The following is a 15,004-nucleotide window of genomic DNA, read 5'->3' on the forward strand; positions in this document are numbered from 1 at the left end:
TTTCAAACTGGTGTTTTGACTGACAGTGATACCCAAATATGGGCCTGTGCGCGTAACACAGCACGTAGTTCAATAAAACCAGCACATAAGCCGCGTACCGCACAATAACCCCGAAATTGTGGCATCGAAAAAGTGTCATGTGGAGCAGATACATCGGTACAGTAGGTAACGTAGACTGAAGGTTGTACGAAGTGTGAGCAGGAGCAAAAAAGTTATGCTGCTGAGAAACCATCTCTACTTCAAAAGGATATTGCGTGTTGCCTGTCCATCATCTCAGACTGCTGCGAAGAAGCAGGATTATCACAGGTGGTGATACAGCCAAGTCGGGGGTCTCTGCTGCAGTTTGGATTACCATATAGCTTATTGTGCAGCTTTGTGATGTTATAGCCAGATAGATAGTAAACCAGTGTGTCGACAGTGCAGTGTAGGCTCTCTGCTATACAGAACATACTGGGACCAGAAAGCCGGTTTTGTATCACACTGCCATAGCTTATTGCCTGAAGTTTAAGTACGCCTGTAATTCAAGCTATTAAACACTCGACAGTCAACTGCAACGATCGGTTGCGTTCGTTAACGATGCGCGTTAACCTTTTTTAAATGTCAGCACGTGAGCATTATAGCAAACTTCATAGTCTGATCCATTTGTTTTAAAAGCGGAGCTGTCCTAAGGATGGGCCTGACGACAGATGAGTGTCCGCGCTGGTCACGCTCCGTTTCTCAGATACACCCATAGATGGCGTAGCTCCCACTGAAACAAAGGTGAACCACAGCTACACTGTTTGTGCATATTTCACAATGGGTGAAACTGGGGTGAGTTTTTTCTTCAGCATGTTGGGGTTGCAGACATGCTTTTGTGCAGCAAAGTAATCGTCTGTGCACTGCAGTATTAAGAGTCATTTTCCACCATACAGTTACTAGGTCCTTATATATGTTCGGTGCAGGTTTTCTACAGGGCTATCAGGGCCGCAAACGCGACTTGCTGAGTCTTGCACAATTGCAGACAACGCCGCTCAGTATCCGGTACATCGAATGAATGTAAAGTGGCACGCTCAATCCGATACAGCAAGCAACTCAGAATGCCGAAGCGATAATTCAAGTGGACCCTAGAACTCGCGCTCAGGAAGCATAAAGTACCTGGCTTTAGGTTCCCCGCCTCCGTCACGCTTCCCACCATTTGGATGCGACGTTTGCTCATCCTGCGAAGTCCGGATAATGCGCCGAATAAGGTGCCTTGCGCTTTTTTTTTGAACGTCTCAGAAAGCTTATTCGACCACTCGGATGCATGGAACAGAAAAAAAAAAGACTGAGAAAGCGCTAAGCTCGGAGGATGTTCGGTATTCAGACCCTGCAACGTATATGCAACTCCTGCATCCGTTATCCTTTTATCTTTCTTTCTCCTGGCCCTCGACGTTCGTGCTCAGCGAATACATGATCCGATAGAGAAATGGAAGGAGTCCGGCCGGTCGACTCAGTATAGCGCACATATAGACTGGCATACATGGTGGATGCCGCGGAAGCGGGAAAGAAAAAAAGGGGTGAGTGAAAGAAGCAACCCCTCACACGAATGGACGACAGGTGATGGTATCTAAGTTGAGCGGATGTTGGCTGGCGGTACCACGAAAAGAGGACATTCGGCGAGCACACTAAACAAGGCGAATGAGTATGTGCGTGAGAGAGCGCTTGTGCGCGTGAGCGAGCAGCTTGATAAAGACGAGACAGCCATTTCCTATCGGACCGCCGTTTAAATGCCTCTTTCGAAAAGAGGGGGCGACTCTATATAAGCTTCCCCTGATCGCTTTTCTTTTCTTCTTTTTTTCTCGTCCTTTGAGTCGAAGACGACGTCTCTTTTTCGATGCCGCCACTGTTGCCTCCATCGCCGTCGTTCATGCCAGCAACGAGAATGGACTGCTGATGTGGTTCGAACAAATTTCCTGTCCTTCGAGGCCTTTATTTCCGCACCGTACCGACGCGCCGGGCCTGCCAAGTGCCCCGCGCGGTGCGGCATCACGCGGGATTCTTGCGATTCGCTCTCGATCCAGACCCGGCCAGAAATGGAACGAGAAAAGAAACGATAGACACACGAAGAGTACACAGAGGAGCCATACAAGCCTAGGCTATTGCAAAAATGCAAGTGAGGGAGCGATAGGGGCGCCAGTGGGCACGATGGCTTAGAAGGCAGCTTCGGGAACAGATGAAACGGCCGTTTCATCTAACATTGGCAAATGCTCCCTGCAGTCTCCCCTCAAAGAACGGCGCTTGTAAGCCGGAGATCTCTGTCTTCTTCTTTTTTTTTTTCCCTTCCGCCTTTACCTCACGAGCTGCTATTGGAGGGCCCGAAGGCAGCGGCCATCAGCGGCAGTCGACAACCAGCTTTCACGAGTATCGGCGATCCAGGAAGCGTCGTTGTCGTCTTCCACTGTCCCCTTCTCTCCGTTGGTCCGATCTTGTAATTCAGTGCCAGCTCTCGAAAGGTTGATCCTAAAGTGCCGCTACAGCACACCCTTCTAAAAAAGATGAGAGTGGTGGTGGCGGCGGCGGGGCAATCGAAAAGCTTCGCCGCCTTTACCGGCGTTATCTCCGTCGAGGATGTTCGATAAGGGTCTCCCGCACCGCACAAACACGATGTCGCCTTGCTCGCACAGTGTCTCTCTCTTTATTTTATTTTACTGTTTTCTTTTTCCCTTGTACTCCTCCCGTCTTTTGGACTGATCGAGCCTGGTACTTCGGTTCTGCTTCACCGTGCCTTATACTCTAGTTCGCGAGCGCCTTTCTCGATATGTTTCCAAGAATAAGAGGGTTATACACGAGGCAGAGGGACTCGTCCCAACACAGCGAGCATCGGCAGAAATAAAAGGACTCACCGTGTGCCCTCCAGGAGCCGACACGCGAGCGCTGCAGGAAAGCGCAGTGGCGGTCCGTACGCAATCTGCGGCGCCCATCACGCGCACGAGGCGGCTCCTACGGGTATCAAGCACAATAGCGTCGAGCCACCCCTATTCCCTCCCCACTCGTTCGCCCGCGCAAAGCCCCGCAATTTGAGGCGCTTGGCCCGCGGAGGGCTCGGCCGAGGCTCCTTACGATGCGGGTCATGTCCTGACCGTCTGGGCGCTGCCACGGCGTGGCGGTGAAACGACGAGGACGACAACGACGGTGGCGCGCGGGGTCTCATCGTCGTATACCTTCCTTCCTTCGCGTCCTGGATCGATTCCCGTTCAGCAGCATCGTCGGACGAGATGGAAAAAGCGCTCGCTGGCACAGCCGCCCCCATATCTTCGCCGGCCGCCGTGCCGAGAAGCCCATACTAATGCGAGTCCCCCGTGTCCGCTCTGATTTGTGCCCGCTCTGTCTCGCGTAGAAGAAGGGCAGCCGAAAGTGTGCGTACGATGGAAACAGCCGCTCCTGCGCTGATGCATTCGCCCAGTGTCACGCCAAGATTTCTTTTGTGTTTGGCTCGGCCGTCAACGAACGTCGTGCTACGGATTCTTGCTCCGAGATGGAAATTTCGGGAACCATCGTCAAAGGGTAGCCAGACCGTCCTTGTGAAGAGCCCCTCAATACCAGCCTGTTGGCTGGCCACCCTTACGTGTGCGCGTGTGAGCGAAGCTAATTCCGAGCCCATTAAACAGCAACGGGCATCGACAAACACAATCTCTATAGTACGCCGTAATGAGCAGAGCGTCTGCGCCCCGCCCTTTCTTGCTGATAGCATAATACTGAAAGTTGCGCTAGTTGGCGGCTCGATAGGAGTTCGCTTCGTCGTGTATAAATTTTGCGTTATGCCCATCTAGATCGTTAATCAAGCCTAAAAGGCAACCGTTCTTCTTTCTGTCCTGCTGCGGTCTCACAGACTTGGCAATGCATTTGATTGTTCGTCAATTAAATTGACAGTTAAAGATAGGAAAATAAAAAAGAAATGACTAACGACGCTGTTTGCGCCTCTTCGAGAAACGTTGGTCTGTTCATGTCCTATCGTTCCGCTCAATCAGCAAGCAACAGCGAAGGCATAGCTAAATTGGCTAATAAAACCCCCACTGTCATTCAATTAAGACATGTTGTCACCTCTTTAATCACCGCGGCGTCAACACAAATTTTTTTAAAAGTTCTGCAAAATGAAAGTGAGAACTTTTTCTGCAATACGAGCACATCCAAGAGGGTTGGAAGGCCAGACTTTAACTGTATATGTCTTCTTCTTATAAACGCCAAGTACAGCAGAAGTTTTTTTATATTATTTCTTCCTTTACCAGCTGTCCTTCACACAGTTTTCTACCTATCAAAGCCAGGCTATGTTCTCCGGAAAGTCTACGATAGCGATCTCAAAACTTGGCGAGCGCACAGTCGTAAGAGTCGCGTTTATAGCGATGTCCATTTTTTGCTAATACCCCTTCTTAATGTCCGCGAGATAATATCACATCGTCATCCCCGCAAGACAAAAAAAGTGAAAAGAGACGTCGATGCCGCAGAGCGCGACACGAAAACCGCCGTCAGTTCTTCTGCAACAGCTCTCTGTTTCGTTTACTTCACGCAGGCTGGTGCAGCGTCTTATAAGAGCCGCTGCGTGCGTGTTAACCTGTCCGAACGCGGAGGGAACAATCATTTACAACCTTCGTCGACGAGCGGAAGAAAGCCGCGCTGCGTAGAGTGTAGCAGCGAGCGATAGCGATCGGACACTTTAAACGGAGCAGTATTTAAACGGAGCAGACCTGCCACCCCGTCGGCGCTGCTGTGTACATAGACTGTTCGCAAGCGACAGAGATGTCAGGTACACGCAAAGAAGAAGCCCCCATCGTTTCGTTACTGGTCAAGTTGTCCCTCGGGCAGGACGACAAGCTCACTTCTCTCGTTCTGGTTGACGGGCACTATACTGCGATGCTGTACCACCCGTCGTGTAGGAAATAAAATCTTGCGATATCGGGCCCTGATTCGGAGCGGCCGCAACGGCGAAGTGCGTCTCTCGAGAAAGCGAAGCGAAATACAGAACAAGGCACAGCTTGTTTCGAGAGTGTAAAAAAAGTGTGTTCGCCTATACAATACACATATATATACGACGTGCGCTATCCCTATACGAGAGCTCTCTTTTATCTGGGCACCGGCAAGAGGTACGTAAAAAGATAGAAAAAAAAAGAAAGAATGGATTGAGAGGACGGGGCCGAGCTGAGATATTGCATATAATGCCGCGAAAGCTCGCGAGATTAAAATGGGAGTCACGACGACTTCGGAGAATCAAGTTGGGACAGGCACCCCCGCGCGGCTGTGTACCGCGCGTAGCCGGCAAACAAGAAACGAGTGAAGTGGTTGTCGTGCCGGAGATTTCTAGAAGGAGGTCTCGTGTAGAAATAACCGAAGAAAATACACGGTGCGCAGAAAGTACGAAAAGCAAAAAGAGAGAGAAAGGGCCGGCGAGGACCCCTGGTATGGGAGGCGCATATAAGCGACGATATTGAGTCCCTCGGCCTCAAGAAGACGACGCGCATCGACACTTCCCTTGTTTTACGATTTCAGCCAGGAACGTGAGCCACTTTAAAATTTACTCCGTCCCGTCGTCCACGTGCCCGTTTTCATCTGCAGGGCTCGCGCAGAGTGCAGCAAGCAATCTGCCGAACCTCCCAACCCCGCACCACCCCCACAGCGGTCGCTCCTAGCCGTCCTTCTCCCTTCAACGCGTTCCATCTTAGTCGTTCCCGGGAAAGATTTCATTCCCGAAGCTGCGACGCTGTTGGGCCCGCCGGGCGTTCTTGTTGTTTTCGTCGCGTCGCCTTGAACTCCCAATTCATGACGCCCCATAGCACCGAACGGCATTTCACGATATCTCGTTTCTTTTTCTCTCTCTTGTTTCCCTTCCATCTTTCTTTTTCTCTTTTTCCAAGCGAATTCGCCTTCCTACAGCCTCTCCTCCCCGTTCTCCGTCGCCACCGCACGCATCAATCCACTCACGAAGAAGCGCGCGACGCCTCCTTTTGCTTCGTCTATCCGCGACCCAGCGCATTCTCGCGATCGTCGCGCCCGCGTGGTCTTGTCCTTCCCATCTCTCTCCCTCTTCGTTCCCGTGCGTTGCGTTGCTGCATTTGCCGAGGACAGGCATCGTCCTCTCTCCATCCTGTTCCCCCGCCTCTCACTTTGTTCCGAGCCCGTTCGTTGCATTTCGGGACTCCTGCGGAACTAACCCCTCGCGCTGTGTCCCCGTGGTATTGTTTGATGGCTGCGCGGACGCTACCTGCATGGTGAGCAGCTTGACTCGCGCCCGGTCCATTCCAATTCCGACACCGCGATCGTCTCTTCGTCTCCAATGTCCTCTTGGCAGTGTCCCTTTCTATTTTCTTGGTCCCTGTGCTGCCGCTTTCGTTGCACTTGCAAAAAAAGCCCGCTGCACTGGCTTCATCATTTTTTTTCTTCACCATAGTGGGAAGATTCACAGGCGGCTTTTTGTCGTCGTGTTTTCGTTGCTGCCTCCTCCTGGTCCTTCTCGCGCCGCTTGTTTTCTTTCCATTCTGGACGCCCCGCTCCCCGACGCCGAGGCTTCTGCGATATAGCTTCCACCTGCTACTTTTTATTTTCTCTGCCCGGTGCACGCCATCATCGCGTAACAACAAAAAAACTGCCGGCCGGCCATCCAACAAGACGGATACTTATGTAGTACACACACACACACACACAAGCACGGTGGCGCGTACGCACATATATACAAAGCTCTACGCGTCACCTCCGCAACGTATTCTACCCAGGATCGAGCTCTGCTATAGAAGCGACTCGCTAGCTCGCCACGGTCGCTCGCACGCAGTGCTGCGTAGGCCGAAATGTCCTTCTCCTGTCCTTCTTGCTGTTCTCTTTATTGGAAGCGGAGCTCGTTCGGATTTAAGTTCCGCTCCGTCTAGCCCCATGCCTCTTTCCTCTTTTCGTGCGCGCCCAGCGACCCTATATACACTACTCGACGCAATACGGTAGCGCCGGTCCTGGCCTGCGAAGCTTCCCTTTTTTGCTGCTGCGTCAAGCATCGGGGATTTTTTTTTTTTTTTTCGTCCTCGCGTCGGTCTTCACAGCCTCGCTCGCTGGCCTGCCTGACTGGAATATTTGCGACGACACATTTGCTTCGCGTGCGCGTCGTCTAGCATCGCGTCTGTCTCCCTGTGGCCCCCGCTGTCGCGCTGATGCCGCGGCTGCAATTGAGGGCCCCTTCGCTGACGCCGCCGGCATCTCGCATTGCGCGCCTGAGGCGCGCTGCAGCCACGTTCTGAATGAAAAGGACGAACGGTGTGATACTGCCCCATTCTGATATGCTTCCCTGAGGCTCGACCGTGACAGTTGTGTATGAATACGGGGATGACGCGCACGCTAGACACTCGCAACTTGTTTGCGGGTCTTGTTGGTGGCTCCTTTGCAGCTGTCGTTCTCTTTTCTTCCACCTAAGCCTTCTTGCTTCATCTACGCGCAACAAGGAAAGTGCTGTCCTTTCTTGCCGCCGAGTGCATGTGATCACGACGCGAGCCTTCTTGTAAGAAGCATGCACGCGCTGCTTCTGAAAAAGTGATGAGCTGTTATGGTAAATGACAAGTCTTCGTGTGCGCGGACGAAGTCCTTACGTCCATCTCTGCATTCAACCTAAGCGGTCGGTTGGCGATCGCGAATTGCACTGCGGGATGCCTGTTGCAGAGACTGTAGAGCACTGCACGGGCCCGGGCCGGCCCGAAAGCCCGGGCCCGGCCCGGCCCGCGGGCCGGGCCGGGCCGGGTAAGGGGTTCTTGGATCGGGCCCGGGCCGGGCTCGGGCCCTTTGTCTTCGGGCTCGGGTCGGGCTCGGGCCTGAGCCAGGCCCGTATTAGGCCCGGGTCTCATACGTATAGGTATAATTGCGTGTGTACGTTGCGTGGCTTTGTTTTTGTTGTTTTGTGGGGTTTAACTTCCCGAAGCGACCTAGGCTATTGGCCTCGAGGCCCACCACTGGAAACGCCGGCGCCACCGTCGGCGTGACGTACTTGGCAGGATCACGTGGTCTCCGCCGCCGCGTCGGCTGCTTGTGGCGCACTGCCGCGTGCTTTGAAAACGAGTTTCAAGTCCTACATGCGCTGCGGTCTGTTCAAATTCGGAAGTTTTCTCTCATTTTCTACTCAATTGAAACCATTTTAATAGAGTGGCTGCCTCCGAAGGCGACGAACATGCGGCTCTACCGCTCGGTGCCGCAGCGCCGCGCTTACGCAAAGGAGCCCAGTGTCAGCCTGCACTGGTAACCGCGGGACAAGAAACAGCGTGAAGCATGGGTTGTAAAGCTAAGAACCGGCAAGTAGCCATCCGCTACGAGTCTTGTGTGCAACAAACACTTCCGCGACGAAGACTTTTGTTGCTGCGTCGGGCCTGCGATGTTCGGTGAGTAGCAGACAGCGCGCACTGAGACGATGGCTCGCGCGCGCTTCCCGCCGGCAAATGATGCTTATCTGCCACAGGATGGTAAAAGCGCTACATTTTACCACGTGCGATGCCATCTCAGAACCCTCCAATGCGACCTCTTGATCGTAGGCCCCGTGCTCAGCGTCCACAAAATCGGCTGCAGATGCACAAGTCATTGTTTAGATACGTTGAATTAAAAAACGCACAGGGTCCCTTATGCATTCGTTAAAGATGACTAGAAGGCGAAAGCCATCTTCTTCTTGTCAGTCGATGTGCTGATTCTCCCGCGTTACTCTATTTTCTTTCTTTTCCTAGGCGTCGCATGCTACTACATGCTCGGTCTCGTAGACTGGTTCTCCTTCCACCAGCAATCTCGAAGTGGTGAAGCTTTGGTCTATGAATTTGTTGATCACAGAGAGCGGCAAGTTCACTGGAATGCAAACGGAACGATAATAAGGAGCATTAAAAAAAGGCGTCGCGTTTGCTCACGTTTTGTGTGAGCACCAAACGAAACGAATGCGCTGAATAAAGAAACAGAAGCAGCGGCATTTGCCCGCTGAGAAGACCGATCAATACGCAGTGCGAGACAACTTGTCAAATGACATTGAAACGTACCCGAATTTAGACCGAAAAAGAAAAAAAGAAACACTGAATCGTCGGGACGGCAGATCACAAAGTTGTCATGCGCACCGAAGCCGCAGTTGTAAGGAAATTGTTTTTGAACTGCTCTGATAGCGTCCGCGCAACAGTAGTTGTCTGTTTACTCACAAATTCTCATGTTTTGCGGCCTAAAGTTCGCAGCGCGGTGCCAAAACGCGCTCGTAGCAAAAGCGAAACCAGCAGTACGAACATACATGCAGACGCTCATACATGTAGAGGCACCGTCAGTCGTCGCGAACCCGTGCGATCGCTGGCTTGAGGCTTCTTTCTGTTATGCTCCGTTTGGTTATACAGGCAGTCTACTCTAACGAGATATTTCACATAGTTTGCACTCAGCGAGTGACTACCTTTCACGTAAGAAGCCGGCTCAGCGGTCTCCAACGCGGTGACAGAAGCGGGTGCTCGGTTTTCTGCAAAGAGACAGCGACTGCAGACTACCTTGTGCTTTCAGTTCGTAGAAAATGATTATCTTGACAGTAAGGAACACAGTTCATTTCGAAAGTACTTACAGAAATGCCCTGGAGGGCTCCCGCGAGGTGTTTTTGTAGAGCGCCGACAGCAAAACCTATGGGGAGCGCGCCGGCGGCATCCTGCCTAGCACGCAATCGAGGCGCGTCCGATAGAGGGCGACTCCGTAACTCCTCGAGGCCAATATGAGACGCCGTCGTTGAGGGCACCGGGTAATTTAACTTTCAGCCCTGAAATTTTTTTAACGGGTAGATAATTTTTTTCTTGTTGAGATTGCTTTTTTATTACCTCAAGATCACGAAAATAATCTTTCCTGAGCATCCCATCAGTGTATGAGAAAAATAGCGCCATGTCCTATATATAGGACACCAGGGCTTAGTGGTTGTGAAAGGAAATATGGGGATATTTCGATATTGCTATTTATTTTACTCTCTTTACATCTAAACTGGTTGTGAAGCTAGCATGCCAGCAACCATATATTAGTTACTGCGTTTCAAAGGTCCAAAAGCAAGTTTTTGCACTCGTGACACAATGCTCTTCAATGCACTTGAATGGCCATTATCTAATTATTGGATGCCTTGTAAGATCTAACATCATAATAGGTTGCCGAATCCTCGTTTGGTGTGCCGCAGTTATTGTCGCCCGTGCCTGCATGGGCAAGCAGATGGAACTGCACTTCATCCTCGTTATCTTCAAGCCCTCTCATGCATCATTCATACACTGCAGCAAATGTATTCACATCAGTTATGTACAATCTCGCCGTTCGGACCCCCTTGCAAATTAGCAAGAAATGCAGGCGTATTTCCCAAGGAGAATAACAAGAAATTGGAAGCAGACACAAGCGCTACGGCTCCGGGTCATCATGCAATGCTTTCAAAGATCTCACATCCACTAAGCCCTGGTGTCCTATATTTAGGACATGAAGATTTTTCGTTGCAGCGGCCTAAGCGGAAATGTTAGGGAAATCCCCCTTTGTAAATAAGCCGTCAAATACTTTAGAAACAACAGAGAAAATTACGATAGCTACAGAAAAAATTGTTATTCAGTAAAATGTCATCAAATATTTGGTTGCGGCGTTTGTCGTCTTTTTCACCTTCCGCCGTCTTGTTTTCAACATTGCAGACTTCCGAGGAAGACGATAATGGAAAATATACTCACTATGTTTGCACAGGTGCATTGGGAATGCCACAAACACATTTCTGAATTTTTTAGTAATTTATGTCACAATTTATAGCAATTTTTCTTCGTGTCCTTTTTATAGGACGCCAGGGCCGAAAGGGTTAAACCACCTGGAGTGCATTGGCGTGCATAGAAATTGCACAGTACAAGACGTCTACAATTTTGCTCCATCGGTATGCTACATGGGATTTCAAAAAACGCCTAATATAAGTTTCCGCCATTATAGTGAGTGAAAGACGTTCTTGGGTACCGTGTAAGGAAAAGAACGGTAAACTGCCTAGATTACTGTGTATAAGATGTGCGCGTTGGTATCTAGGGAAACATTTCGAGTATGCAGCTACGCTCGCATGCCCGTAGACTGGCCAAGGCGACTTGCGAGTCATTAATATCTCAGGAGCTGTTTTTCGTGCATTTTAAGTGCAAGATGCGGAGCGACTCTTATCCCAGGGCAAACGCCGTTGTTGATTCTCCCATTACTAGTGGTGATGCGCCAGACCATAGAGACACTCGTTTCCCCGAGTGGCGGTGACGGGGGCGGTGACTCGGGGAAGAAGGGTGGGACAAAGAACCTTATTGTTTTGAACACGAAAACGTATAGTGTAGGTTGGGTGCAGTTGCCTGCCGAGGAGTCAACACGACAGCTTTAATTTATGTAACGCTGCCCAGCCTGGCGTATTCCTCCCAGAAGCAGATAGAGCACGTTTTTTTCCCCATTGCATAGTGCAATAGATGAGGTTTGCAGGAGACTTGCTACTTTTACTCAACAGCCCTAGCTCGTATGCAGTTGATGTAGACTCAATTTAAAAATGTCTGCCATGCTTTTTTCTCCACTTTATGCAGGTATTATATTTTGTAGTTGTTCTTTGAAATGCAAAAATGAGATTGCGTGGTTAGCACTGCGTGCGTACATGAAAGAGCCAGCTATGACTCCAATTATATTTTATATTGCCCTGCAATCATTTCGCAAAAGTGTTACGCGCGTAATTCACCGAAAGTATACACAGTACCGGTGAAAGTTGTGACACTGAAAGAAGTTCCTAAAACAATCTAGAAAATATCTTGTGTGCGGCAGGTATCTTCACAATAACCGAAGGCTGGACAGTGCCTCCTTTATGCTCAAGGCATAACTAGCTGAAACGGGCCGGGCCGGGCCGGGCCGGGCCCAAACCTTTCGGGCCCGGGCCGGGTACGGGCCACATTTAGGAACACCGGGCCGGGCTCGGGCGGGCCGGAGCATGGTGTTTTCGGGCCGGGCCGGGCCCGGGCCGGAAAAATCGGCCCGTGCAGTGCTCTAGCAGAGAGTCGCTTTCGTTATGTTTTACGCCTTTAATTTCGCTTTTATTTTCTCGTGCTGTACTCATCACTGGGCATTCGCATTCCGCAGAAATCGTGGCATCGGTGAGCAGTCTGTTATGACGTTTTCTTTTTTTTTTTTTAAGCCGCCTTATTTGCGGCCTCGGGAACTTCTCTGATCGTATTCCAACGTGAAGGCGATATCAGGAAGCTCGGAGTAAATACGTGTTGTTTGCTGGACAGGGTTCCGAACTACAGTGAGCTTAAACGTCATGTGATGATTGTGGGAGTGGTAACAGGAACTCATCACGTCAAACAGGGGCGTAGCCGGGGGGGGGGGGGGGTTCAAACCCCCCGAAATTTTTCAGTTTTGCTTGCGTCTATATACACGCACACATACAAACGCACGCACGAACATACATAAAGTATGTTTGAACTTCCCCTGAAAACATTTCTGGCTATGCCCCTGACGTCAAATATAAGTGAACTTTCGAGGAGTGAGCGAATTAACAGTCTACTACAGTACGCCTTTCCTAAAGTCCCATTTCTACTCATATTTTCATCAATTTATAACTGTGCCATTAATGTCAAGCCCAAACAAACTGCTCTCGCGTATCAATTCAAACGAGATCATAACCCCAAGTAATTAAGGGCTTGCGAGTCGAGAAAGCTCCGACAGACGCGAAATACAGTATTGAATCCCACGAGGTAGCAATTTCCGTTAGCTGAACAGCAGAGGCAGTCAGCAGCTCAACATCTCTCTGCAGTCTTTATTTCTCCGTTTATAGTTGCTATGACAACAATTTATTCCAGTAGCGCGCATGTGCACCAATGCACGGCGGTCACGCTTCCGACGTGGCGTTGAGCCCGTCTTGGAGCCATCAGCGGGAGACCGAACAAGATTGCCTCGGAAACACCACACGCGCGCTCCCTCTGGGATCGAAATAAGGAAGACGGCGAGAGTGCCGCGGTATACATGCGGCCGAAAGGGAGCTGCTCGATGGATGGCAGGAAAGAGACGTTCCAAGAGGAGGAAGGCCTAATGCAGCGGTGGCCCGGCAAGCAGATTGGCGCCACGGAACGCGCCGGATGATGCTCTTAGGTGTACCGACTCCGTCAACCCCAACTATCTTCGCAGCCCATTATCGGGGCAGGCCTGGTCGATTACAGCGGCGGGCCTTTTTCCCGCGAAGAAAGGCTGCCCGACGGGAAAATGCGCGCGGCGAGAGAGGGAGAGCTGCCTGCGGGCGGATCGTGTAAGCAGCCGCGCCGCAGAGTGTGTGTGTGTGTGTGTATAAGTCCGGCACTTCTGGCGGGCTCTTGCGTGACTCATTCGCGGTGAGCGCATTAAATGGGAGCGTATAGTGAGAGGCAGCATTAAGGAAAGGCTCCGGCGTTTCGTGCTACGTGTATAACGCGAGCCGTTTCGCGGCGCAGGATGCCTGCCGCCGCGATGGGAGAAGTGAGAATTGCGCGCACTGAAGGAAGAGCGGGAAGGGGAGAGAGAAGCCGCTATTAGTTGCGCCCCCGAGAGGAAATTGAGTGGATCCCGCTGGCATGGGAGGGCAGTGCGACGAGCGCTAAGTGGGGCGCCAGCTGACGGCGGTGTTTTGGGAACCCCGTGGTATTACGACAGCGAAACCGGAGGCGGCGACGACGACGACGTTCGCAGGCGGGGCGGGCATCGAAGCCACTGTGAGGACTTGGGGGTGGGGGGCCACGCTCCAAGCCATGGGTCCTGGTGGCACCTTCCTCGCATTCACATATGCCATTAAGGCCGCTGTTCGGCTCGCGTCATGGCGGCCCGTCACGAACGGCTGTCGTCGTGAGCTCATTCGCACGATGCCGCCATAGATGAAGAAATTACGGTGCGTATACCTCCGTAGGAAGGAAAACAGGAGAGAGAGAGAAAAGGCAGAGGGACGTTAACCAGTTTAGAATAACCGATGAACTACCCTGCGCAGGTTTCTTTAACTTTAGATGGCGGGTTTATAGGTATGAGCTGAATTAATTCCAGCTGGACAACATATTAGACTCGCCTTAGTAACATGAATGTCGTGGCGTGCCGTTGAACATTGTCACAGTCGTACCCCCCTCCACTTTTGTTGTAGCAGCCCAGTTTTAACAGTATAAGTTAGTTTTCTTTTTCTTGTAAACGTCATCATCGTCACTTCATCTCTTTCCTGTCGTTCTCCTCTTGCCGTCTCGTTCATACTGATACGCCCAGTATGAAGCCGGTTTGGCTTAGGCTGACCTCTCTCCTTTCGGCCAGCAAACAGCCTCATTTATATGATGCACTTTTTTTCTCTCTCTCCCCCTGTCTCTCTATAGTAAAAATTTACATTACTTTCGAAAAGTAGGTCCGCTATAAACAAGAAGCAAACAGCAGCGACTGTAAACTACTATACCCTTTCCTGCTTGATATTGTAAAGCCGTGTTACTACAACAGCTAGAAATGAGAGATAGCAACAATATTCAATTACAATATAGCTACACGACTCACAAAGAGAAAAATTTAAGAATCACTATGAAATTTTTACCCAGTGAAAATTGCAGCACGCCCTATTTATACTGCGCTTAATATTCGAGGCCCCGCGCTTCTACAGAGAGTTCTTGCAATTCCAGCCTGGTCACTGACTTGAGAAGTGTGTTTTGAAAACGAGGAAACTGATTCATTTTCAACTTAAAAAGCGTAAAAACCACTGCTTTTACATAGATTACTTGCGTTCTGGGCATGTCAGACATGCCATATACCACAGTACAAGTCAGATGGCAGTCGAGCAAATACAGCTGAACATGAACAAGCCTCGCAATTGCCAAGGATGTTTCGCAAGCTTACAAAGCTTGAAATTCTGTGAATATTTTACTCCATAGTGTCTGCAACGCCTCTTGTCGCAGCCACTGCAAACAATGGACGCCAGCTTAGAAAACACACATTTTAAAGGTGAGAAATATGTCAACTTCTGTGTACGACAAGAAAAAGGTTTAGGCCAAAAGAGTTTAAACACCAGGAACTGCAAACGACGCAA

The 15,004-nt window shown here is 50.6% G+C and overlaps 1 protein-coding gene across 5 annotated transcripts in view; it reads right to left on the reverse strand.

Annotated features, from left to right (window-relative positions):
* The window catches only part of LOC119383346 (LIM/homeobox protein Lhx4), a 134,015-nt gene that overhangs the window by 26,815 nt on the left and 92,196 nt on the right, over positions 1-15,004 (reverse strand). The window lies entirely within an intron of this gene.

This window comes from Rhipicephalus sanguineus, chromosome 2, assembly GCF_013339695.2.
Source record: "Rhipicephalus sanguineus isolate Rsan-2018 chromosome 2, BIME_Rsan_1.4, whole genome shotgun sequence".
Taxonomy (NCBI): domain Eukaryota; kingdom Metazoa; phylum Arthropoda; class Arachnida; order Ixodida; family Ixodidae; genus Rhipicephalus; species Rhipicephalus sanguineus.